This window comes from Anomalospiza imberbis, chromosome 1 (assembly GCF_031753505.1).
Source record: "Anomalospiza imberbis isolate Cuckoo-Finch-1a 21T00152 chromosome 1, ASM3175350v1, whole genome shotgun sequence".
Classification (NCBI taxonomy): Eukaryota; Metazoa; Chordata; class Aves; order Passeriformes; family Viduidae; genus Anomalospiza; species Anomalospiza imberbis.
This window is the reverse complement of record NC_089681.1, coordinates 63329364-63357003: the sequence shown is the minus strand read 5'-3', so window position 1 is coordinate 63357003 and position 27640 is coordinate 63329364.

Below are 27640 nucleotides of genomic sequence, written 5' to 3'. Positions count from 1 at the left end.
TACCTGGGATGAAAAGGAAAGAACAAAGGGGAAAAAAACTTTGGGATGCAGAGTTGAAGATGCAAAGAAGCAATACTGATTACAATCATATTTGAAAATGGAGCTTGTGGTGCTTAACACAAATGATCAGCTTTTGAGGTAATTTTGCCCTTTTTTGCCAATATCTGTGCAAGGAATATTTTCTTAATTTTGTATGTCTGTTGTTTTCCAAACTATGACAGTGCTTCAAGCCTACAATAACACATAGACTTACATTTAAAATATTTTTTATGCAGACTTCTTAGTTTTGAGCCTCACTTCAGGGCCAAACCCCCAAAGATTGAATGAATTCATTGCAGTGAAATAGTAAGAGATAAGATACCAAACATGGACTGCTCCAGCTCAAGTCTAGCCTCTGGTGATAAAGCCTTTGAAAAGCAAGCACACTAAGGAAATTTCCAAACATTAAAGAAATGTTCAAAGAGAATAGGTAGGTAGTGTAATCAGGCAGACATCTGGTTTTTGATTTCAGGATCTCACTTTCCTTCAGGTATTCTGCCTTTTGGAGCAAGTGAAATACTAAAACAGAGAGTTTGAGTGGTTGCATTATCCATCTGACTGTCTGAGGATGTCCATCCTGTGTGTTTCCATCAGTGTGATTTTAATTTCAGATTTGTGCATTTCAAAGTGATTTACTGCTAAGGGAAACCACCCATTTGTGTCATAACATTAATTCTAGAGTCCGATGCCAGCGTTTTGTGGATGAGCTGGAGATTCCACAAACAACTCAGATACCTCAAGAGAGAAAAGAAAAGAAAATTTCTCACACACACTCAGGTGGTCCCAGATTTGCAAGATGTTCAGCTAGACATGTCATGTTGGTGCTAGACACAGCATGCCAGAAGCACAGCCTGGTAATTATTATGCTCTGTGAGAGAATCTCCTCCAAACTCTCCAGATGAGCTACCTCGGAGAAACTCACACCATCCTGGGTTTCACATAGTCCGAGGTGTCAAAGGCTTCTTGTTGATTAGCAAGGCCCACCTATGCCTACACATTAATCTGGCCAAAATCACTTCTGAAGTCCTCTCACTCTTTCCTCCATCCATAGCTGAAGATGCCAAAATGATCAAAAGCTGCCAAACAGGCAACTTGGATGTCAGCTGCAGAAAAAGACTATAAGATTTATCTTGTGCCTGCTGTGATTGGTGTATATTCTAGTGCCTGAGAAAGAGGTATGCTACGAGGGTGTTGAGAGTATGAGCAACATGTGTTAAGAACATACTTTAGCCTTTATATTAGATACAGCATCAGTAACTTGGTCTTCTGTATTTTCTAACTTTCCTTTTTTTTCTTGTCTCCTGAAAGCCTCAAATAATTTCATTCTGTAATATCCCCATGTTATCAATGAGTGTTTTCAGAAATAACAGCTCAAACCAATGACCTACAGGATCATATTAGAAACAGAGATACTTAGTGATCATATCCCATTTATTATTACATCTTGAGGTGTGTTAAATTGAGAGTTTTAATCCACTTGATATGTGTAATGTTGATTTTGCATAACTCTTAACCAGTTCTGCTGGTCTTGGCTGGGATAGAGATAATTTTCTTCACAGTAAATAGCATGGGACTAGGTTTTGGATTTGTGCTGCAAGCAGTGCTGATAATAAGGACACATTTTAGTTACTCTGAGCAGTGCTTTCACAGAGTGAAGGTCTCTCCTGCTTCTCATACCACACCACCGGTGAGGAGGCTTTGGTGCATAACAAGTTGGGTGGGGACGTGGCTGGGACAGCTGACCCCAACTGTCCAAAGGGATATTCCATAGCATACAGATCAGCACATAAAGCTGAGGAAAGAAGAAGGAAGGAGGTATGATGACCTTTGTCTTTTCAAGTCACCATGATTTGTGATGGACTCCTGCATTCCTGGAGATGGATGAACAACTTCCGGCCTATGGGAAGAGGTAAATGGATCCTTGTTTTGCTTTGATTGCATGCGTGACTTGCACTTTATCTTTTAAATTATCTTTATTTCAACCCATGAGTTTACTCACTTTTCCAAATCTTCCCTCAGCCCACTGTGGGGGGAGTGAGTGAGCAGCTGTGTGGTGCTGATTTGCTGGCTGGGATAAAACCATGACACAAATGCGTTCTGTAGCATGAAATCAAACGTTCTGTAGAAATCTAAGTATACTCTATCAACATTATTACCTTATCAACCCAACTTGTAATCTCACAAAAATATCAAATTAGTTTGACAAGATCTATTTTCCATAAAACCACATTGATTGGCATTAATTATATTTCCCTCCTTTCATTATTAATCGAGTCTCATACCAGTCATCCCATTGTTTTCCTCAGGACTGGTGTCAGGTTAACATGACTGTATTTACCCCATTTTTTTTGTTTACCCTTTTCCTGCCTTTGTTCATTTTCTTATAGACTCCTAGGAGTTCCCTATTGCTTGAATAGTTATTAAAAAAATTATTTTTGTAATAGATCTGAAAGATATCTTCACAGATAAATATATTTTTTCTCCTGGTATCCTTTCAATTCCCTTACCGGTGTTCTGTTTTTCCTTGCTTCTGTATTTGTTGCAATTAAATTCTCCTTTCTTTCAACAGTTATACATGTTTTTATTATTTTTCTAGCTGCTTTCATCCTCACTTTACTGTTGTTTGCATAACCTCTGGTTCCTTCTTTCCTCAGTTCTAACACTAGCATTTTAGAGTCTAGTGAAATGTTATTGGAAGGTTTCATATGATTATTTATTTTTTTGTGAATCAGTCCTTTTAAAGGATGTCCTTCCTAATTATTTTCAGCTTTAACAACTTGATCTTTTGGCTAAGATTCCAATTCAATAAAATACTAATTTAATAGGAAAGCCTAACTTTTTGGAGCCTAATGTCCTCAGCAGATTCTGAACACAGAATTAGGGCAGCATTTTGCCACTAGTGTGTCTGTGGAAAAACAGTTTGGCAAAGATAGAAGCCCAGTTAAGTAGAAAGCTAGTTGAAGCTAAGTGATAATCAGTCAGTGAGTGGAAATCTGAAGATCTAGCATATTGAGAGTTTGCTAATCAAATTACGTTCTCAATCATTACCTTTCCTTTATAGCCTTCCTCCTAAAGACTGGTATTTACATTTGGTCTTCCCAAGAATTAAGTAACCTTTCCTCTATTTTTTTTCCAAAAGATGATTAGTATTTGCAATTTTTTACATAACTTCTTATCAGCAAAAGATCTTGCTCAGAGAAAAGGTAAAAATCAATCTAGATGACTTTAACCTTAAATGTCTCAGTCAGCACCCAAATCTCAGTATTACATATAGTTTTTAATTACATTGCCTTACATGAAACAGTTATCAGAATAAAACTAACACACAAAATAAATGCAGTTCCAGGAGCAGAGACCAAAACATGGAGTTATGGCCGTCTGTGCTCTTATCATACTGTTGGAGTGATGCCTTGTCTAACTTGCAGGCTTCTGATTCCATAGATCCGTCATTGATTTCTATTTTTTCTACAGGAAAGGTGAATTTTCTTGTTTGGACCATCCTATAATCAGTATATGAGGGGTTTCTTCAGAGAGTGCAAGAGTAAGCCCTTTCTAAATCATGTAAAATACAGTAAAAGTCTCACACTTTCTTCCTGACTGATACAGCCAGTAGGGGTTCAATGACGTATAAAAGAAAGCCTGCTTTTGAAACTGTTTTTTCTTTTGTCAATACCCTAATGTTGTTAGTTTATTTTTAATTTCCAGATTTTCCTCTATAATTTCAATTATGCTTGAGGTGATTAAGGTGTTGTCTGCTTAATTTCTAGAAGTAAGTTCCTTAGGGTAAATATAACTCTATTACACAATATAGAATTGGAGGCTCAGGGAAGCTTTTGCTTTGGAATGAAAAGCAGTTTGTGAATAGAGGTTCTTATTGAGCTAGGCAATCAGCTACCTCATGTAGGATTTTTGGGCTGCGATTTTTGGATTTTGACACTCAAAGCCTTCCCATATCCCTGACTTTTTGTCTTTATTTTGAGAGCTGGCATGAGGTATGAGAAAAATGCTGCTTCCAACAGAAGGTGCTTTTTGATACTGGTAAGAATGATGGATTATTTACAAAGTGCCTGTGGTTATCATCTGGCTCTTGCAACAGCTAGCCCATAACTAGGATTTAGGAAGTGATCTAGCTGAAGCTCACTACCTCTAAGTCTGGTTGTTTGGTATGAGGAAGCAGTTTGAGGAAGGATTATGATTAATATTTGCTTTTTCTTGAAAGACAGTTTATGGCTCCATTGTAAAAGGCAGGAAATCTGAGAATCATATTTCTGATATCAAATTAACAGCAGAGACTGTGAATCATTTTATATAAATTGCATGAGATCACAAGATTGTCAATTGGGTTTTTGGGGGTAGCTTTTCTCAGTCATTCATGTAAACATGGCAATTTCACTCCAAAACACCTCAGGTACAGCCAGGTACTCCTTTGAAACTTTTGTTAAATCCAATTATGGTAGGGCATTTAATCAGCTATATATCACATGTGGAACATATTACATCTGAACTTCTAAAATATACTTTACATTTCAGATGAAATTTGACAGTTTTGTTTTGATTTATAAAATCCTATTTAACTTGTGACATGCACTTCATAAAATCCTATTTAATATGTGACTGACTCAGCAAATGAACTCAGCCTGGGTACTTAACCAGACAGTCCCTAAGGACCCTCTGGGGCTCAAGGCAGAAGATTTTTAGGGCCTTTAGCTTCTGGTGTATATGTAGTAGTTAATGGACTAGTTCATAGACTGAAAATTCATATCTTCTAGATATATTGAAAAGCCTGTGTATTTACTGAGGCTTCCTCAGAGGTAAAACATGTGAAGTGTTGTGAGAGAAGCATAAAACTGCTATTGTTTACATGATGTCACTGTAGATTTTTAGTTTGCTTGTATGTACATATAAATTTCATTTAATTGCATCCATACTTCATGATAGTTACACACTGTAAAGTGAATATGCTCTTTCACCAAATTTACATTGTTAAAAACATTTTTAAAGATGACACACAAACTTAGCCAAATGAACCGGTGGCTACATAGTCTGAGACCAGACTATTTAAGCCCAACCTGAGAGATGACCTGCACATTTTAGCTTTCTTCATTTAATGTCTTTAACAGTATTTCCTGACTTTCTAGCCACTGAAGAGTTTTCAACCACTGAGTTTTTGCAAGCATACATCCAGGACTGTTGACTAACAAATTTCTTTTCCAGCTTAATCAAGGTCTATGCAAAAATCCTTTGTTGTGTCCACAGAAAGCCTTTGACCACTTGAACAGCCTTTTAAGAATAATTTGTGAAATTCTGCTGTCTGTATGGATGTAATTTTCGAATTACATTTCTAAGAATGCAATTCTCCTGCAGAAATTAAAAAGTTGTGCCTACTTAGAATTCTAAATTCCAAGGGGAAAAAAACAACTGTCCAAAATTTTCCAAAATGTAACTAAATAAATAAATAATCACAAACAGAGAAAATATAACCAGTAACAGTGCAAAAAAAACCTATTGCATGTGTGATTTGACTTCTTTTTACAAGAAGCAATTGCCACCAATTGAGAGATGAGATTTTAAAATAATTGGAAACATGGTTTTAACTTGGTAGAAGGTTTTTTTCTGGAGAAAAGGGAGATCTTTTTAAAGTTAGACATCATAAAAAACATTATTTGATCGAGCTTAAAATGATATATTTTCTGCTTTTTAAGTTAAAGTTACTACATCTATGCTATTTTTTTTTTAATTTTACAGGAGGAATTTTCTCTGCATAAGTATTTACGTATATATACATACATGTATATGTCTCCTCTGCTAGCATAACAAAGTAAAAAGGTGGTGGGGGGGACTTCACTGCACAGCAATGTATAACAGCTGCCTTCTTTTCTCTCAGAAAAGATATAAAGGATTGTTTTTCCTTTTACAGTGATCCCTTAAGTCATGGCAACCTTCTCCAGTTGCCATTAATTCGACACCCTGACAACTTAAAGACAACGGCAGCACATCAGATCTAAAAGGAATTGTGTCTAATTTTCTCTGCTAATGCATTGTATCTGCAGAACTGATACTAAAGGTAATTCTGCACATCATGTCTTGAAACCAGATACCAGGAGGGAATGATGAACAAATTGAAACCTCTTGTGGGAAAGAATTTGACCAAATCCTAGCATTCCGTAGACCATTCACATGAAATTGATAAGACTATTGTAAATCACTCCAGTGACTTTGAAGAGATGAAAGATATAGACCTGTAATAGTAAATAAGCAATAGGAAAGGAGACTTTGCTATGGGAAAAAACTAAGTTTGTACTGTTCAGGGAAGATTGCAAACAACAAAACTGTGTTTAAAAATAAATATAGGCTAATAGTTTTCACAGCTGTTTCTTCCTCTTTGGCTTTATTTAAACCACTGCAATTTCTACAAACATTAATTACAAAGAAGGCTAGAAGTCATACTCTGTGTTCAGCAATATTTTTTTTATCCAATTAAGCCTCTGTCTACATTCCCATATGAGAAGAGAATTGGCTTTTTCTTTTTAAATACAGAACATGGAAAAGAATTTATAGCCTCAGTCTTGTCTCAGAAGTGAAATACAGATGAGACATCCTGAAATAGATAGCACTGTGATGGCCTTTTCTGCTCTGCCTACTTTTAATCTCTTTGTAGCTTTTCAGCATAATTAAGAACAGTAGATGTTAATTGCCTCACAGGCTGGATCCAGAAGCCGAGAGTGCAGAACGTTTTGAGGCACAACCTACACCAGGAGCAAGGTAGTCTACAAATCATTTCATCATTAATCTAGAGGAAAGTGGGGAAGGTGGGGAAGGAGGTAAAATGATAGCACTGCTGTTCATCCTACACCCTACACCACAAGGTTGCAAGCCTTCAGAGATAGATTTTGTTAGCTCTAAGTTCAGAATTCAACACTGATACAAAGAAGGACTTTATATCATCAAGAATCTCAGTTTATGTGTTTGGAGTGGCTTGATTTGTTTTCATTCTGGATGGAGAAGAGAGGAAAAAAATATAAGGAAGGCAGTATTGGCATTCTGCATATTTAAAATACTTTCAGTGTTCTCAATAAAAGATTTCCCTGAAATTTACATTAAGTATTATAAAACTTTAACTTAAAACATGTAGCTTCTTAAAATGCAAATTAATTTAGAGATTTGCTGTGCTTAAATTAAACCTGTGGTATGCAAGATTCTAGTATAGTTCAATTGGCGTACACAAAATATTGTTTGTTAAACAGCCAGAAAAGAAACAAGTGGCAAGTACAGCCAAGTACCTCTAACAATCACTTTCCTTCTCTGAAAAAAATGAACTAACTTTTCATTTAGTAAAAAATGCTTTTTTAAAATAAGAATCACACATTTTTTGTATCATAATTCCTATTTATTATATACAAGTGAAGCCACATTCTATTTAGCACCATATTTAATACTCTGTGTAGGACATTACTGAAAAAAACCACAAAATTACTTGTATCCTAATGATAACTTTTACCTGGGTCATGCTTACAGTAATACATATTATCTCTTAAGTAGTTATCTTTTTCTGTTAGGAAAAAAAAAGTTATTTATAATTGAAACTAGGAAAATATATCTCTCAACTAGATTCTGGAATTCAGAAATACATATTTACATTGCAAAAGGTAAAGGTCAGTTTGCTTAGATGATTCTATGGGTTTCTTAGCTATCAGCTCTTCCTTTGTCACATGTTTTCAAAGTCAATCACATTACATAATGTTATTCAGTAATATTTCTCAAAATTCCTCATGTGATTTCCCATGAAAAGGGAGGATCTAATTGGATTTTTAATCCTTAGCTAATCAAGCAACACATTGCATATACTGTTTTAGGTAGAAACTGAGAAGTTCTTTCCACTGCCCTATTATAACAAGGCAAGTTTGGATGTAACTTGAAGCAGGAGAAAAATAACAAGGTAAAGTCCCAATACTGTATAGATGTTACATGAAAACAATACTCTCCTTTCTTTAAACTGCAGTCAGTGCATAGCCTTTGATGAAGCTCTGGAATAATGGAGTGCCATGGGCTATTTTCTCCTGGTTTCTATAGCTCAATACAGGGCTTGTCTCTTCTGTTTGTTTTCAGCTAATTGCCTCAAGATCTAATAAGTTAGTGATGATGTATGCTGAGCACCAGTGACCCCTTGCCAAAAGAAATATTATGTCGCACCAAAGTTTAAGGAGCTTGGTTTTTATCAGCCAAATATCTTTTCCCTAAAAGGCTCTAATTTCCACTGTGTAGGTTGTAAGTGGCGTCCATGATTGCATTGTTGTTTTTTTTTAGATGGCTAAGACAGAAATAATACTTGAGGGGAAAAGCCACTGTGGAGGACAAATGCTAACCTACATGCATGCTCTTACTTATTGCTGCAAGGCTTGGGTATTTGTTATTAAATATTGTTATTCAGCATACCTCAAGGAAAAAAAAAAAACACTTAAGAAGTGATCAGTGTAAGAGAACATTCAACTTAAATTAGATGTTTACTCAGATTTTTCTCTTTGTACATAATTTTAAGGACCTTACTTAAAATGTTACTTATTTTCTTCATCTTCGAGCAAATATATCCAGGGAAAGCAGAGATATTAGCAGCTATCATTAATTATATTGAAAGTTAACATATAGAGATAATTAATAAAATGTTGTTTAGGTATCTTTTCATTTAGAAAATGGTATTGAGTAAAATTACCCAGATTTCAAGTTAAAATTAATTTTCCTTTTTGAAAATCAAGACATTGTTCTTGCAAAGTTGAGGTATATCAGCAGCAAAAACTTCTAAGGAATGTTCCTGCTATTCTTCAACTTTTATTTTAATGGAAGCAGCAACCTGCTGGCAAGTAGCTCCTTCCCTTTGTCAGCAGGTTTCAGACACTGAAGGCAGGTTGTGCCTTGACTCAGGGTGGAGCTAAGGAATACTTGCTGGGTTCATCTAACAGTTATCTCACCATTTTTTCTCCACTGTTTGCTTGTACACACTCTGCTGCCCCATCCTTTTCACCATGATGTTTGTGCAACTATTGAGCTCACTGATTTCACCACCTGGCAGGGAAGTAACTCCCCAAGGAAATGAAAAAGACATGTATCTTCTACCATGTTAGACAGCTGAACGTGAAGCTCACCAGAAGGAAAGACATGAAGATGGAAGGAGGAGTAAGCATATTTTTTAAGTTTCAAAATGCTGTGCAGCTGCACACATACAAACCTTCATTGCTTTGGTTCTACCACCTACACTACCCAACACCCCATGCCTGGAACATTTTGTGCACCGGCATTGGTCCTGGTGTGGTCCAGTGGTGCCCTGTCTTAGAGAACTGATCTCTGTAAAATCTCTGGGAAAAAAAGAGTTTTCATTATGCTTGTTCCACACAACACAACAGGATGTAATCCCAGTTCTTTACTGGAAATGAAGGGATATAAACTTCTAGTTTTCATTATGCTTGTTCCACACAACACAACAGGATGTAATCCCAGTTCTTTACTGGAAATGAAGGGATATAAACTTCTATTCTTCAATGTTCAGGTGAGTGCACAGGCACAGACAGGCTGCAAAGCATGACAACATGAGCAGGTCACACCCCCTGATCCAATCACGTTTTGTAGGAATGGTGAAACGTGCATTTCATCAGAGGCTGGAAGCCGAATCTGAAATTGTTTTGCCTCAAAATTGTGATTTCACTACTTCTGATTACTGAAATTATCTGTTACCATGAATCACATGGTATACAACACAAAGAATCAAAACCACGGCTTCTACACATAAATCATGGGCTTTGGTGCAGATAATCCACAAGAGGAGGAAGAAATGAAACACAGGTGTCCTACATCTTGTGTGCAGGCTCTGATCACAGAGCTGTTGGGTAACAGTCACTGATTGCTATTTGTTGCATTTGTGCCCCTTTGCAGTGGGCCAAACCATTACATGTTCCAGAAAAATGTCTACCACTCTGGGTGTAGCAGGGGAAGGAAATATGAGCCTGAAAGCTCTCCAATATTACCTGCTGAGTGTCTAAACTGCTGGGGAATTCCCTGAGAAGAGACAGCTCCTGCAAGGCCCAGGGACAGGCAGCTTGATGTGAAGGCAGCTGAACTGATAAGAAAAAAACAAACCTATGGATTTTGGATGGCTCTGGGGTCAGATGGAAAATGAGAAGGAATGTTGAGACTCGATATGTTGGATTTAAGCAAGAAGCTTTTTAAGTCTTATGCCTTTTAGGGCATAGTCAGATGCTGCAGTGTCAGGAGAGAGGTCCAAGAAAAATAATAAACCAAAACATGTAAATTCGAGGTGAGCTGCTAGCAAAACAAAAGCCAAAAAAAGGCAATATTTTATTTAAATTTGCTACTATATCAGATAGTATCAAGAGTTCTTATCTAATTTTAAATGGGAAGTAGGGAAACTTCTGGGATTTATGAATTAATATCAGGAAATTGGTTGAAACTAATGAAAAGTAATGAATAATGTATAATGAAACAACTGAGTGGCCATGACATGATAGTAACAAAGGCGAATTTGTGCACATCGCAATTCTCTGCTTTACAAGAAAATAACAGAAATATATTAACTTGCACTTTCAAAATACCTAACATTGCTTTTGTATGATATTTAACCAATCATGAGGTGAGAGGTCAGGTTCTGCTTTTGGTTTGAAAATAGTTAAAAGTCTGAATCTAGGTATAATGGCATTTTTTTGTAGAGAGTAATACAATAATAGCTTGGTATCTCACACTTCCTTAACCAACAGTATTTAATATCAGTGGGAAAAGTAAGCACAATAATTTGAGGGCTTTCATTTGCCACAGGGTTTTTAATCTCTTTATATACTGTAATCACTCCTACTTTATATATATATATATATATATATATATATATTTACAAACACAGTTTTCAGTAGAAAGGGTTAAGAAATTACATGCCAACATTTGCAAATTCCAGTACTCTTTATATTGGTCAAAATTAGAGAAGACTTTGAGGAGCTTCACAGGGACTTATTGAAGCAAGTTGAGTCGGCAGTTTGATGGTAGTTAAGAGCCAGTGTCTTCCTAATGAAAAGAAATATACTCTGGAGAGAATAACGTAAAGTCAATGAGATTGATGCATGCACTGAACTTAAGTGCAGATTTGACTGCCTTGCTGAACAAGGATGGCATTACATTCTTAAAGTTATTTCGCAGCTGTATTCACTGAATCCTGAAATCATAATGACTCTTAACTATTAAAACTATTCTTCATTTAGAGTAACACTGTATTTTTTTCCCTTTTTTAGGATGTCGTGAAGAAATTAATCTAATTAGCAATTTATTGCATAATCACAGAAATTATTTTAAATAAGAAATGACTATTTAAAGAATGTCCATTTTAGAATTTCATCAGCTATTAGCTGCACTGAAAGGACTAGAGGAATCACCCCAAAACAGTAGAAATTATTCCAGGGCAAAAAATAAAATCCCCTAAAATGTCCAATTTTCTAGAGAGCACAGTATATGCATTTATTTTTTGTGACATATTATTCCCTCTTGTTTTGGATTAAATGCCCAATATAGCATTTATTTCTTCCATTATTTTATGATAGTGCTAAATACGTATTGTTCCATACTTGAGAACAAGTTGGCAATATACTAGTATGAAAGGAGTAAAAAATATGTTGCGTGCATGAGTCTTGATTATTTGAAACATTGTTTTGTGTAATGTGATTTAACCCCTTTTCTGATTGAGATCATGTTTGCTATTCCCTTTGTTTAAAATATGTCGACGAATTCTATTTCTACTGCAAAAATAAATGATGAATTATTTATATATACCAATTATTTATTATCATTTATGCAAAGCTTGTCATATTATGCATGCATAAGGGGATTAAATCACTGTTAACCCATAATGCCTTTAGGGGCATTATATGATAGGCAAAAGGTTGCTTATATTTACTATTGTAGATAAACATATACATTAAAAACATACATATTGTTTATACAAATTGCCAAGTTGAATCTCAGTTCTGTTAGGAAAATGAACTGTTTATTGAGCAATTTGGTTTCTAAATAATGATCAACTAATCTATTTAATGTACTATACTTTCTCTAGCTTGAAAATATGGGCTTTTTTCAACTAATGATACTCAAGTTGAATTTAGTTGAAACCTGTTTAATGGAAGTAGTGTAAGAGTGCAGTCAAATATTTTCTTTTCTTTTCTTTCATTGCTCCTCCTGAGGCTGTCCCATCATCATTACACTTTACCATTAAAATAAGTCGGTACAATCTACAAAATGTTGAAAGAATATGTTTTTCTATTATCCCCAATAATCACTATGAAATATAAGGCAAATCCTTAAACAGATGGAAAGATTGGATGATGTTGCTTTAAGCAGGATCAAAATGGAAGCACATTTTGCAGTGTATGGGCCAAACCTTTGTTTAGTAGAACAGCAATAAAAGCTCCTTATGTTTTAACATCACACTGTAAAAACAATAAAACATATTTTTACATTAGCGTAGAAATACACTTTGTTCAACTTTAATAAGCAAACAGATGCAAGTCTCTGATCAAGGTATTCTTGTTCTCATCTTTTCTTCTCCACCTTTAGCAAGCAACATGTTGGTTCCTTTACCTATCCCAGTTCCACTCCCACAGCAACTTAATTTGTTTCTGCTCGGTCTGGAGCCTACAAGTCCTGAGGATCTGTTGTTTTAGCTGCTGTGGCTCTTTAAAGCCCCTCCTAAGTAGCCAGCACAAACACACAGCAGCATATCTTGGAATTGAGAATATAACGAGTCCTGTGGCAACAGAGCTGAGGCCAGGTGGTTAACTGATCTCGACCAACTCATCTGAGACAAAATGTGTAACTGTTATCGTACGTAGATTAGGAAAAGGTCAGGTCAGATAAGCAACATCTTTTCCTAATTTAGACAGACAGTGACGAAATCAAAGGCTGCCATTGTCTTCAGCGGAGTTTCTAACTGAACACTGCAGGCTTGATTCATGAAAACCTTTGTATATCCTTAGCTTCAAACTGGGAAGTCCTCCAGAAAGTAAATTCTTAAGGTTTAGCACATGCCCACCTGCTATTGTAACCTGTCCTGAAGCCTGATGTAGGCCCTGGAGGTGACTAACATGCTGCAAGTACTCTCAGGGATCCAGAGGCTTCAGCCCTGAATCCAAACCAAGCACTTTATGAAACTCAGCCCTACAAACAGCCTCTTTTCCACATGGCAGATTAGTGCTATTAAATCCTAACTTTCACTAAATGAAAGTGCAGACTTGTTTTAGCCAGTTGCACTGAAGCAACATTCTTTAAGACTCTACCCTTGTTTAGGTTGATTTGATATCAGAACAATGTTCTGGTTTATACTGACTTATTCTGATTTAAACCAATACAAGTGAGATCAAAATCAAGTCTACTGACTGTAAAAAGCCAAAGAATGTATTAAAAGAAAATGTAGTTTGAGGGCAAGTAAAATCACTAGCTTGTTTTTTTAATTAATATTTTCTTTTTGTGACATAGCCCCAGGCATCCAAATATATATTCTTCTAATCCCACTTGACCTCAACACAAATGTTTATGCCAAGGGTGTTTTCATGTTCCCAAGACTGGGGTTTAGGATAATGGATTCTACCAAAGGGCATTCTACATTTTTCTTCTTTAATTTTCAACCACCTTTCTATCCCCATTTTAATCCTGATTCTTCTCTCTTCCACAGATATGGTCATGCATAATATTCCTACAGATGCCAGACTAAGGGCCATGCTTACTACAATCAGTACTAATAAATGCCTTTTACCTCCTAGCCACTGGACTGAAGTAAAAGAAGTTTTGTTACTTTGTATACATCTGGGTTCTGTGTATATGTTGCTGCTATTTTATTTCTGTTGAATTTCTGGTCCATGAAGTGAAATTCATTACTTAATTCAGAAACAGTAAGAAAGAAAAATTTTTAAAATTCATTTGCTGACTGAAATAACAGATTTTGAAAGAAGGAACCTTCTCAATTCTTTTTCTTTCAGCTTACGGTACAAATTTTGTAAAAGATAAATCTGAAGTAACACTGATGTCAGAAGTGAGCAGATTAGAATTTTATTCTATTTTAATGGAGTCAGAAAGGAGCATATGAGATTTTTGTGGGCAATTTGATTAATTCTTTGTCTGTAAAAATTGCAGATACACACTGAATTTACATTTATAGAATCAGTCAAATAGCATGCAAAAATATTGTCACTCGTATTTATTAACCAAAATAAGCTTTCTTTGAAAATTTGACTTATGAAAATTAGTAACAAAAAATGAAGCTCAAACTTCTGCAACTGCAGGTACTTCGAAACGTTTCCATTGTTATACAATAAAAATAGCAATGCTATATTTTAGTAATATTACTGCTAATTGCTTAACTTTAGTTTGAGATGTAAAAGTTTTTCTGGTGCGCTATTTTTTGCTGTACAAAGTCAAATAAGACCACAGTAAAGTATATTGCTCCAAAGTAAAATGCTTAAAAGCATTTTTAGCTTTCCTTAAAAGCAAAGCCCCTATTAATTTTTTTCTGCCAAAGTTTACATTTAAAACTTGTTTTGTTAACATTTGTGATGAAATGACATTCAAAAAATGACATTCACAGAACAACCTAACTCAGATTATTTTTAATAAAAATTTTCAATGGTAAAAGGGAAAGATAAAAAGCCAAATGTAAAAATTAGGTTTTGTCAAGTACACAGAGGAAGAATTCACTATTTTTTCACCTTTCTATCACTTTTCATCACACAATTTGTATGAGACATTTAACATCAGTATAACCAAAGTTTTTATATTTATTTTCTTTAAAAAGAAATATCAGCTAATCAACACTATAGATCAAGAATATGAGTGCAGTTTGTTATGATAGCTTACCTTCATGACAGCAAGATAGTTTAAGAACTGTAGGAGGATTAATTTAGGAGGGTTACTTCTAACTCTTTTACTAATTCTTCTAACTGTAGGAGGGTTAATTCTATTTTGCAGAAAAATATTAGAGGCAAATTCAACAAATAACTGCAATAACTACAAATAACTACAATAACAACAATAACAACAATAACAAATAATAAATTCAACACCTGAAAAGAAGGTAAGGAATCAACAAACAGAAGTCAAAATACAATTCACTGAGTCAGCAATTGCTTCTGTAATTTCTTCAAATTATCCTTACTTGGGATTTCTGGTAATGGAGTCTACAGAGAAAGCTACTGAACTTCACATTATTTGAACTTTTGGGGCTATTGCTGTTCCTAACCTGCTTTTCCAAAATGGATTGCTAATTGGCACTTATCAGAAGTAGCTCCTGGACATTTTCCCCTGAACACGGTGAAACATCTAAATATCGCAATTTAATTCATCATTACCCTGGAATTCTTAAGAATAAACACTTTAAGGTTTTGACAGTGGATTATGGGGGAGAAATAACTTTAAAACTGTTGCAAAATACAAACAGGTTGTAGTATGTAAAACACAATTCCCCATGTAGTCATATACACATACACTGATATTCATTCCCTGAATCCTAAAGTAATTTAAAAGGATAATTAGTGTGTAGTGCATGAATTGGTTCCTCAGAGGGTTAGTGTCCACCCTGTTTGTCACTGTTTCTTGCCTAATCCTGCCTAATGAGGGTTTATGTTAACATGGCTAAGCACTTGCAGATATGCACTACCAAGCTAGCTAAGCTTAGAGAAGACATGCTGTTCAAATGTCACTGCCTTTGGCTATCATGCTATAAGATACTGATTATTGCTTATTATGTTTTTTATTCAAAAAGCTGCCGTTTGTACTTGTTTGTAGGCCCTTGTTGTTCTTACACAGGTAACAAGTAATGTCTGTGTTTTTTCCTAGAGTTACACTTTTTAATTTCCTTATTCTTTCTTTTGTTAAGAACTCTCTCAGTGGGATTAAATACTTTTGATTTATTGCTTTAAAGCATTTAGAGCAACTTAAGTGGAACTACACTGAAAATCACACTGAAGTTCAAACAATGGCAAATATGTGTTTATTACACATATGTTGGGGATCTGAGTTGTGTTTGGGTTTTTTTTTTTTTTTTTTTTTTTTTTTTTTAGTTTTCTTTTTTTTTTTAATCCGCTTGCTGTCACCTCATGATTGTATTTCAGTATAAAATATTAGTTCTGGTTTCTTAGGTCTGGGTTAGGAGTTTTCATTTCAAAGAAAAAATTACTTCTTTTTTTACTCTTTTTTCCTGTTTTAGAGGCTACCAGACTCTGTAGAGCATTAAACATCACAGTCATATCTTTTCTCTCTGGCTAGTTGTGATTATCCTTTGCAGGTAGGAAGGCATCCTACTAGAGTCTGAAACGAGAGGTCAGTCTTCAGATCTGAGATTTGCTTCGAGTCCTTTTTTCATTTCAGAAAGGTGAAGATTCACTTCTGTTATAATTGCCTACATTAGCTGTTTCTATCCTGCTGCTAGAAAGCAGTCTCAGGAGTGCACCCGAGCAGCTGACTCACATGTATTCTCCCATGCACACCATTGCCTGTCAGGTTGCCTAGGGCCAGCCTGCAGGCAGCCCATGAGCAGCCTGTTTGGGCATGTCTGGAGCAGCGCTCGGCTACCAGGCGCACTGAGGACAGAAGGTCCTGACCACTGACTCCCCTCCAAAGGCAGCACAGATATATCAGGGAAGTCCCTGTCACCAGTTCAACACCAGGCAGGTGTCCTGGTGTGGCTGCTGGGTAACCCTTGCCTTCCAAAGGAAGAATCATCCTGCGTGCTGAATTGCCCTGCCCAGGAACGAGCACAGGTCGTGCAGGAGGCACCCACCTGCAGTGCCACCGCCGAGGGCAAAGCAAATGAGGGCAAAGAGGCAACAGCACCAGAACTCCCAGACCTTTTCCCTGCCTGGGACTGGGGCTGGTTTCCACTTGCTCAGTTCCTCCTGTTCCTTGCCTTAAAACGCTGAGCAGTTTTGTTTACTGTCAGTGAAGCTGATATCATTGTGATTCACCGAATTCACAGTGCATGAGTTTGTACATATGTGCTTAAGTCAAGCCCATAATCCCAAAATAAATTAGCCTGACTGCTTACATTTTCAACCAGCTAAGTCTTTGGGTGTAGCACGGCTTTATACTGTAATAGATATAAAATGTATCTGTACCTCAGACTTTAATAGGGAACCTCATGAAACTCTAGAGTTTCTCATTCCTCTGCAGAGTAGTGTTGTTATGGCTGACACAAACAGTCGTACATGCCACCATTTTGCTTGGTTTCATCATGTGTGTCACTTAAAAATTGGTGTGGCATCAGTATCCAACTAAAATTCAGCCAAGGCATGCTGCAACTCTTTCTGAATCTTCCCATATATGTGTTTAAAACAAACCAAGAAATGAAATATGAAAGAGTTCACTGTTGTATTTTCTATTTTAAAATTCTATTCTATTTCTAGTTATATAAGGCTCAATTAAAAAGTGGGAAATATCAGTATAATTTACCAGATAATGACAATTCCAATTTCTCTATTACAATATTTTTCCTTGGCTACACTACATTCATTAAACTTGATGTTGTTTTGAGACCTGCTTGTAAAGCATTCTAGACAAAACTCCTTAAGTCATTTTTGTGGGTTGGTTTTTTGTTTGGTTGGCTTTTTTGTTGTTGTTGTTGTTTTGTTTGTTTGTTTATTTTTTCCCCAGAAGAAGCAGTATTCTCAGACAACTAGTCTAAACAGAAACTCATATTAGAATGATCCTACAGAATAACTGTCTCATACTAAAGCTGACATCGCTATAATTGTTACAGTGATAAAGTATTTCACCTTTGTAACTTTTAACAAGACAATAACAATGAGCCTGGTGTCAGCAGAACTTTCATGTTGTGTCTTATAGAGGGTGACCATAGCAGCATCTTGTTTCTGACAATGGCTTGAGGATGCTCAGGAAAAGAAATGACCCATCTCTGAGATAACTTCTATCTGTTGTACTACTCATCCTCTGAAAACCAATGGTTTGCTAAGGTAGACCTGTTAATGCAACATGTTTGCCAGTTCTTCAGTCTGCTTATTTGGAATAAATGTGTCCTTTCTGAATCTGTTAATACTTTCGGCTTCCTTAGGATCAGTATTGTGGCAAAAAAAAAAATATTTGCAGTCAGAATAAGAGTACAAAATCACTGCCAGAAAATTTCTAGTTCTCACCCTAAAATATTTCAGTGCAAGCTACAGTATTTTACAGTATAGTATTTTATACTATAGGATGCTGGCATTGTATGTGAAAAGTAGAGTTGCTTGCCTACCCGATGGGTGTGTGGGGGAGGAGGATTCAACACGTTGAAACACTTCTAGTACACTCAGTTTCCATCTCTTCTTCAAACTGGAAGACTGTTTTTAAGGAGTGAGACTATTCTTCTTTTGGTTACTGTCTGGAAACAGATGCCTTCTAGCAATGATTTCTACAGCTGTTTCCCAAATCGTGCATCTCAATATAAGGAAAGAAATAACTGGCATACATAAGGATGGAAATCTATTGAGAAAACGTCCCAAGAATACACCTCTTCATCCTTTACATGTTATCCACTGAACATTTGTTTTTTTTTTCAGAAGATAACTACCATGTCCCCAGTTCCTAAAGTGTTAAACCTACTAGATGGAATATAGCTTCCTCAGCTGCCAGAGCTCATCCCTGCTAGACAAAAGTAGGAGTCCCATCGAGCTTGCTTGGGCTAGCAGCCACATAGGCTATTTTCTGTTGTATCTGTCCTTCAGTGGCTTGTAATTACTGAAAGCTGAATCTGGTCCACTTTTAATTTATTTAAATCACTTAATTTCATTATATCCTAGACAAATTACAGGAACTGTTACTGTTTTGGCCACGCAAAACTGTCTGTGGCCAAGATGTACAATGCTTCTCCAATTTATCTCCAAGGGAATTTAATTAATTGTGAAGTGGGCAATATGGCAAACACTGGAATTTGTATCAATAATTAGCTCAGTAAAAAGTTCAAATCCTGCTCCACTCATCCTGACCAGAAAAGACCAGAAGGTTGCTGAAGAACAAAGGTACAAGCTCTTTTGCAGCTGCTCCTTCTGCATTAGTGAAATTCACGGTTCTGATTTCTAGTACATAAGGTCATTTATCAGTAATATGTGCACCAGGATTGATCCACCAGTCCAGTTAGCCTTCCAAGCACCCCAAATATAAAAGCAGTTGATTTTTGCTGTCCCACAGTATCCTCAGCCAGTCAATTTATTCCTTCGTCTTACCACACAAAGAAGTCCCATTGGGACTTCAGAGGATAAGGAACATAAAAAAAGAGAAAGCGCGAAAGAGGGACATACCATAATCACAAGAGGTAACCTTGGACGGTTGGAGATTATTTTAAAGCCATGATTTTTGAGTGAAAATCTATCTTTACAATGAACACTTCACACAGTAATTGACAAATTCAGCAGCAATTTCACACAGTTCTAGTCATCAGTCATTTGAAAGGTACAACTACGGTATTCTACTGCTAATGAGTTTTAAGTTCATAATAAGTCAATTTGATTGACAGGCCTGACCAATATTAAAGTCAATTTTTACAGTTGAAATAAGTGTTTCCACTATTGTATACATTCATTAATTTCGACTGTAGAAAAAGAATAATGTTTTAGCACCACGATAGTCATAAAACAAATATGCTATCACTTTGAGGCACATGCTCTTAAAATAAGCTTTTAAATGGTTCTCTTTAGTAAGTGGACATATGAATTAAACTTGTCAAGACAAACAGGTTTATGCAACCAGCTAAAAGCTCAGGCATCTACTGATCAGGTTTGCATATGCTGCTTACATAGATTGTGTTCAAAAATGAGTTTTGCAACTTATCTAAGAGTACAGATGAAGATTGAAGGCAGGATTGAGGTGTCTTCAAAACTTCATCCTGAATGTGATATATTTAATAAAGCTGAATTTCCTGGGGAAGAGGAAGTATGGCAACTATATCATGCATTCCAGTTACTTCCATGGTAGGATTCTCAGTAGCACACAGTAAGGACTGAAAACCAGATTGCTTTAGCAAGTAAATTGATCTTACATCTGACAGTTTAAGCAAATAATATTGCTACTCCAGATGTTCTCTTGAATGCCAGATAGAGAATAGTTAGTGAGAGCAAAACACAGAAAGCTAGAGGAAAAGAAAATCCAGTAGTGTTATCAACTTTAATGTGATTAAACCATTTCTCAAAGACTGAGTCTGGATTTCTTCTTTACTAGTTTTCACAAAAAAAAAAAAGCCAAAACAACACAAAACCCCAAAAACAAACAAACAAACAAACAAAAAACAAACAAAAAACCAGGAAACTAATTTTCAAGATATGGTAATCACATAATAAAAGAAAACACACAGATTAAATTAAGATGTCTGACCAAGAAAGTTGATGACATCTAAAGATCTATAAGTTCACAGAAATGTAATTCTCACACTACTCTTGCTATAGTTATCTTTTTTGGAGGTAATTGGAAATTTTACAATAAAACACATTTTGATGGGACACTAAGGCACTTTATTGTCAACACTATTTCCAGTTTTCCTTTAAGGAATACACAAACAGCTTACTTTGGTTCAACTTCATTGGAGCTGAATTAAAATATCGTTTAACAACAATATTTTATTTTGAATCTTTCTCCTTGAGGGCTGTATACTTGATTTGGTAAATAGATTTCAGACAGGAAGACTAACAAAACTCTGACCTCATATAAAGGACATGAACACATGAATAATACAAATATAAATTTCAGTGTAACACAGAAATAAATTTCACTCAGCAGAAACTGTGTGATTACTTGGGAGTTACTATTTGAGTGCTGTTTGCCAAATATTCTTCCAGGTTCTAAGTTTTAATTGTAAGACATTCTCTTCAACAATTTGCCACTTGTGATGGGCCATTCTTTTCATTATTACAAATTAATTTATGTGGTTCAGAACAGAGTTTTTACAGATTAAAAATCATGTGAAGGAGATGGAAATAAGAGGGCATAAAATATTGCAAAGAAGGAGTAAATATTTTGTACTTTGTTAAGTCAAAGCATCACGTATTAAAATACAGTGATGAAGGGTCCTGAATCATTGATATAGAAGATCAGGATATTTTCTTCACGGTACTTTTAAGAGAAATCCACAGTAAGGGGAAACAAATGTTTCTGCATCTTGTGTTTGTGACCATAGATTCTATGTTCAGAGTGAGGGCTTTTAAAGCAGAAAGTAGAGTCATATTCCTGCCTCTTACCAGAAGGAGATTTGGCAGTCCAATAAGCATGCTCAAAATCATCATTACAAGCTGATGGGTGCTGTGACTATAAAAAGCACACAGAAATTCAGGACAGAAATATATGTGTCTGTGTATGCATGGTTCCTAAATAAAACAAACAAACTAATATAAAGTATTTTTAATTTTCAAGTATATTAACTGGAAGTAATTTTTCCAGCTTTTAAGTGGGAAAATCTAATAAAATATACACTTAGGATATATTATAGACACTCAGTGTGCATTTAAAAATGCACATGTTAGGTATTAAATTACATATTCAGCACACAAAATGAAGTATACAAATTTTAGGTTTTATTGAGAATATATAGGTTTCTGCTGCTATTATATTATGACATTGTGCACTGAAAGACCTTGTTGTCAGAGATAACATAAGTGTAATCTTTCTGCACCTCATCAACATTGCCTTTTTTGTCATTCTCTGGAGTGATAATTGATTGGGCAAAAGGTCAATTCACTTTCAGTTCCCATTCGATGCTGGGGCACTTAACTAACTGACCAATTAAATTATATTTTCTGTGAGAAATTTTTTTTTTACAGGAACCCTTTCCAACTACTGAATTGTTACTTACTAATTTAATGTTAAATTCTGAAAACCCATCAGATAGCAGAATTCTGTTAATTTTAATCTGAAAGCCGAAAGACTTTGTTTCATAGAATAAATAATATAAAATAAAAATAGGCTTAGTTAGCTGTTATTTCTTACCATGATATTCCCACCTCTTGACTACATAAAATAAATCTGGAAATCTGAGGAGAAATCACAATCTAAATGACTTAATCTTATCTGACCACATTGAATTCAGTGTGGGATGGATTCATAGGCCTTGAAATAAGTCATGCAGTGAAATACTTACAGATCAGAATCTGTTTAAGTAGACCAGACTCAAGAACAGAACTAATACTTGGCTACAAGCATCTGTACAAGGAGAAGGTATCTGGTATTAGAAGGTTCTTTGGTTAAATGGTGCCCTCATAAGAACACAACATAAGGGAAAAAAAAAAAAAAAGGTAAATCAAAACCAAAAAAGGAAATATGCAAATTTATAAAAATGTGAGTAACTGCAAAAAACACAACTTGCCAGGATGCGAATAGGTTTCTCCACCTCCTAAAGAGGAGGGGCTATAATCCCCCAGTAAGTCATAAGTCTCCTGGCAGAGCCTAGGCAGATGTGGCACAGATCCAAACCTCAGCCTCTGTTAATCCATATTCACCTTCCAGCCATTGGTGATGTTAACTGGCTGTCTCTGTGCCTGGCTGGAAAGTTCCCTGGGAGAAGCACCCAGAAATTACCCCACCTGAGAAGGAGGTGTGTGTGTGCAGCCATGGTCTGACAGACACCCAGAGAGCAGCAGCTGCTCTGTGCCACCACACAAGTGGGCAGGGACTTTGCTGGGTCCCCCACCATGACAGCATGCCCTCCTTCTGAAGAAGGGCAATGCCTGTACCATCACCTCCCTTTCTGTATATTCCTTAGAGGCTGAAGTATTTGACACTCAGTCAGTATCCTCCCTCTGAAAAGATAAAGAGGCATAGCTCTCCTCTCCCAGAAGACTGCATTAACCACAAGCCACACAGCTGGGAAAGGAGGGGGCTGCTCTTGTTGAAACCCTATGTCAGCAGAGGAAAGAATGCAATATATCCAAGGAAGATGTAAGAGGGAGTGCAAGAGGGAACATGACTCTGTGGCCTAGTGCCTACAGCACTCATCTGGGAGTGGGCAGACCTAGATTCTGCTTCTCGCTTCAGGAACAGCTTCTGTATTTTTATATTAAAGAGTTATTGGTTTTGGATACCCTGAGGCTGAGCTGATGAGGTTATTGAACCCAAATCTCACACATTCCAGGTAAGTACCAATGAGCAAAACAACAAAGTGTTATAGAAGTGATAACTGCCATCTCAGATAGACTTTAAAAAAATTAATGGTGTGTGACTCTTTGAAGGAGCAGACTTTGGCACTGACTGTTGTGACGGAGCCCATCTCCAGAGCCTGTGGCTGCCTTCTCAGGCCCTGAGACCAGGAGGCACAACCAGCTTTCCTCCACAGAGCTGTACACACCACCTCCCTCCCTCCCTCCCTCAGACAGGGTCATTGCATCCCAGATTCTTACGGTAAAATCTCAGCATATGCTGCCCCCAGAATTGTGCCTTGGGGACTATCTGGAAAAGCATTAGCTGACCTGGTCAAACTCATGCCAGGGCAAACTCAAAGGTAAACACTGAAGATGATGGCATGCCAGTGCTCAACCCCATGCCCTGGTCTGATTTAGTTTGTCAGAGGAACTTTACTGACAAAACAGTAGCTAGGGGTAGCAGTGGAGCCAAAGAACCTAATCTGAATTCCCTGTCATCATTCAGGTGTGAGATGTGTGCCTTTATGGGTAGTTTTACCAGATGCACTGGCAACCCAGTGGTTAACCATATCGAGTTAGTTTTATTTTCAGTGGTTTTCATGCTCAATAAAATTTTCTTTTACACAAGAATGCTCTCTTTTTTGGTTATTCCCATTCAAAATCATAAAACCAGCTATTTTTATAAAAGTAGTGAAAACACTCCAAGAGTATGCATAGTAACCCACAATTCTCAGGTGGTAAAACTCAGTCAAGTTTCTACCTCACACAAATGGCTTTTGCAAGTGTCTGCTAATAATGGAGTCCTTGTGAGCTCTTACTGAACCTTTTTCTTATGATATAGAGTTGTTTTTCTAAGGGCTCTGTTGTTATTCAGAAAAGAAAAGATGGAATCAAATGTTCAAGCTTACTTTAAAAATATGAGCAAATATTATGATAAATAAAGAAGGAATATTAAAGTTAAAATTACTCACAGCATTGAGGGGGCAATTTTCCTGTTAGCACTGAACGCGTATTGGGAGTTTCATGTTGGCAGCCCACTGAGGGAAACTTAGCCAGCAATTGCTTTATTTCCGTCTGGAAAGGGGAGGATTATGAGGCAGCAGTTAACTGGCAAAATATCTGTGAAAATCAAGGCTGGAACAGCTGACGTGAAATTAATAATTCTCAGCAATGCCTGAGAAAGCCAGCACATAGAGTATACAGCACTTATGAACAAATTTCATCTGGAAAAAAAATCTTGTTGTTCACTCTTAAAATGGCCTGAGATATCTTTCAGTCTGTTTTGTTGGTGTTTTAGAATTTGCTTTCAAGTTAATTAACTAACTAGCATGCAAAAGGCTAGCTAGGTGTTTGACTGGGATATCCTAGAGCCTGCTAAACAGATGCACTGGAACAAGAAAAAAAAAAAAAAAAGGTAGAGGCACTAAGTCAAAGAATTTTAGACGTAAAAGAAAGCACCAAAAGTTATTTCCAAGAAAAAAGGAAAAAAATCCACTTTTTATTTTTATACATTGTGACACAAAGCATAGTGACATAATGACATAATGACATACTAGTTTTAGCTTGTAGGACTCCATTCTACTTCTTTCTGATTATAAATAATTTTCTCCCATTTTTGACCTTTCTTCACATAATTCTAAAGCAATTTACTTCTCTGAGTAGGTATTCAGTTTTAACTGTGTAATGTCTACAGATCATTCTGAGCAAAATCATTACCCTGAAGAATTCCAGGAATTTAAAAGAACTTTTCGTGAATGATTTCTTTTTAAAAAAGGCAATAGAAATTATAACTATTAAAATTCGATTAACCTTTTACTTTTTCAGTTCCTGTATTACTGGTGTATTACTTACAATAAGTATTCAATATTTTTTATCTCTTTATCAAAGATTTTCAACCCTAAATTTGCAAAACACCATCATTATAAAATTAAGGTTGTTTTATTTATTCCAGGTATTTAAAAATTAGCTCTCCTTCTTTTCTACTAGGGTCATCTTTGGATTTTAAGATCTTATTCACTATTGTCTGCTCATTATATTAAATATGTTTCATGTAGTAAAATCTATAGTGGGTTATAATTCCTCCTTAAGCCATTTGGAGTCTGCAGACACCCTTAGGGGTGAAAAAAAAGTGTAAGAAATAAAACAGAAGAAGTAATATTTTTCTCACTCACTCACTCTTCTGATGTTTTTTTGGATATTTGGGGTTCTTTTTTGGGGGGGTATTGCTTTTAGTTAGTTGCTTGGTTGGTTTTCTTTGTTCTTTTTTTTTCTCTGGATTTGTCCTTTTTGAACCTATTAATGCTTTTTAGCATTCCTGGTATCCCATAACAATAAGCTGCTTGAGAGGAGAATAGCTGGCATGATCCTTGTCAGCAACTATTTATTATCATCCTCAATATTCAAAAGAATGGGGCAGGAAGATCCTATGGGCTGAGTCAGCACATGGAAATCAAAGAATGAGGAAGGACTAGCTGGAAGCAGTTATGATTCTCCTCCTAGCACTTTCACTCAGTGAAAGGGCTCAGCAGGGTAGATGGGACCCAATCTGCTTCCCCAGCTACAGTCTGGACAGTCTTCCTGACAGCCCAGCAGGGTTTTTCTCTACTCGGTCAGGAACGTTTTCTAAGGAGACCCATCACACTTGATTCCCTCTAGCAATTTGGGGGGATCATTGAATCCTTGCTTGAGCTGGATAACCAGCACTATTCTTTGTCTCTGCTTCCTTCTGATGAATCTGTTTTCCAGTCTCATAAATCTCCTACAGCTCTACTGTTCCCTTCCATAACAGCCCAACAGTAAATATCCTTTGCTTCACGCACACCTTGCTTCCTGCTTGCCAGCAGTCCAGGCAATCCTCTCTCCCCATTAAGAGAGTCTAGAAAGCAGCATGGCTCATGGACATTTTGCCTACTCTTGAAGCTAATGACACAAGAACATTAAAGGAAGGAATGAAAGGAAGCCCTGACAAGAGCACATATATAGCATAGGAAAGGGAGTTCCTGCCTGTCTGTCTAATTGCTTTACACTTGCTCATGATTCCTTCACAGTAAGACGGGAAGCTAAATGAGGGAATCAGATCAGTTCCATGAGTAATAGTAGACATCATTATGCCAGAGATTTAGCTGCAAAATTTTTCCATCAATGCTAGGCAAAATTTCACCATTATAGGCCATGTCCAAACTGATGAAATAGCATAGTCTGGGGCTGTTAGCAAAAGTAAAAGCGTAGGGAAAAAGGAATAATCATGATATGAAGCAGCTTCTAAAATCTGACAGACTGACTACACTATGATGCTTCACTCACATATAAGACTGCAAAATAGATAAGAAGGGCTATCTTTTAATGCAGAACCCACACAACTTCTGAAAAAAATTATCACACAGCTAGTGAAGAATGACAGAATTTATTTTGCACACTCATCATTGATAAACTGTTAAACACATCTCAAATCTTGAAGTGAAAATGAGTTCAAGTATGCAAATTCATAGAGCAGGAGGTTGGACTTGATGGCCTCCAGAGGTCTCTTCCAACTTAATTCCTCAGTTCTGTGGTTCTGTTTTCACTAAGTTCTCACAAATCTGTTCTCCAATCATCCTGTAACCCGCTCCCTTCACTGGCACCAGATACTACAAAGCATTCTTTCTTCACCAATCACTCACTTCAGTCCTTTGTGTTTGTCAGGCAACTCCATTCCCAGAGCTGCACAGACATTCTAAAGAAAATCTTCACAACTGTCATGTTGTCCATATTTCTCCACCTACAAGGAGGCAATTAATTCAATAAGCAATAGACAAGTAAGCCAAATCCATGACCAAAAGGAGAAATAACATCCAGAAGCCATGAGTTTCAAACTGAATAAAAATTTCCTATAGATGTTTTTTACAGAAGAGATTAGAGAAACCTGCATTTTTGGACATCTCTGTCTCACCCTGTTACTTGGAGAATTATCCCATTTCTGGTTAATCTGAATCTGAATCTTAAGCTGGTAAGAAAATGAGGGTCATATATGACAACCACATCATTCCAGAGAGAGAACATGAACTTCACTTGGTTTCCTGAAATATTCTATTTGCCATGACTGCTGGAGGATCACTCCTCCTGTGTGTGACAGCAGGAAATCAGGGGAAGAAAAAACAAGGAAAGTAAATTTGAAGTAGTAAAAATGTACTTTCAAGGTGCAGAAATCTCTATATTGCAAAAATTCAATGAAGGCTTATAGTTGTAACAAACTTATTGAAGGAGAATAATAACATGCAGTTCTGTAACCACAAGAATGTTGTGATCATGGTGCCTGTATGAAGCTATTTTCTCTCAACATCCTTTTGTTGAGCAACCAGAGGTTCTGACAGGGATAGTCACACATACACATCCTCTTGTGTTGGCAGATGGTTTGATTTTATGAACTACCTACCCACAAAACATCTCACAAATAACTTGCTTGTTTTGTATCTGAGTCAGTG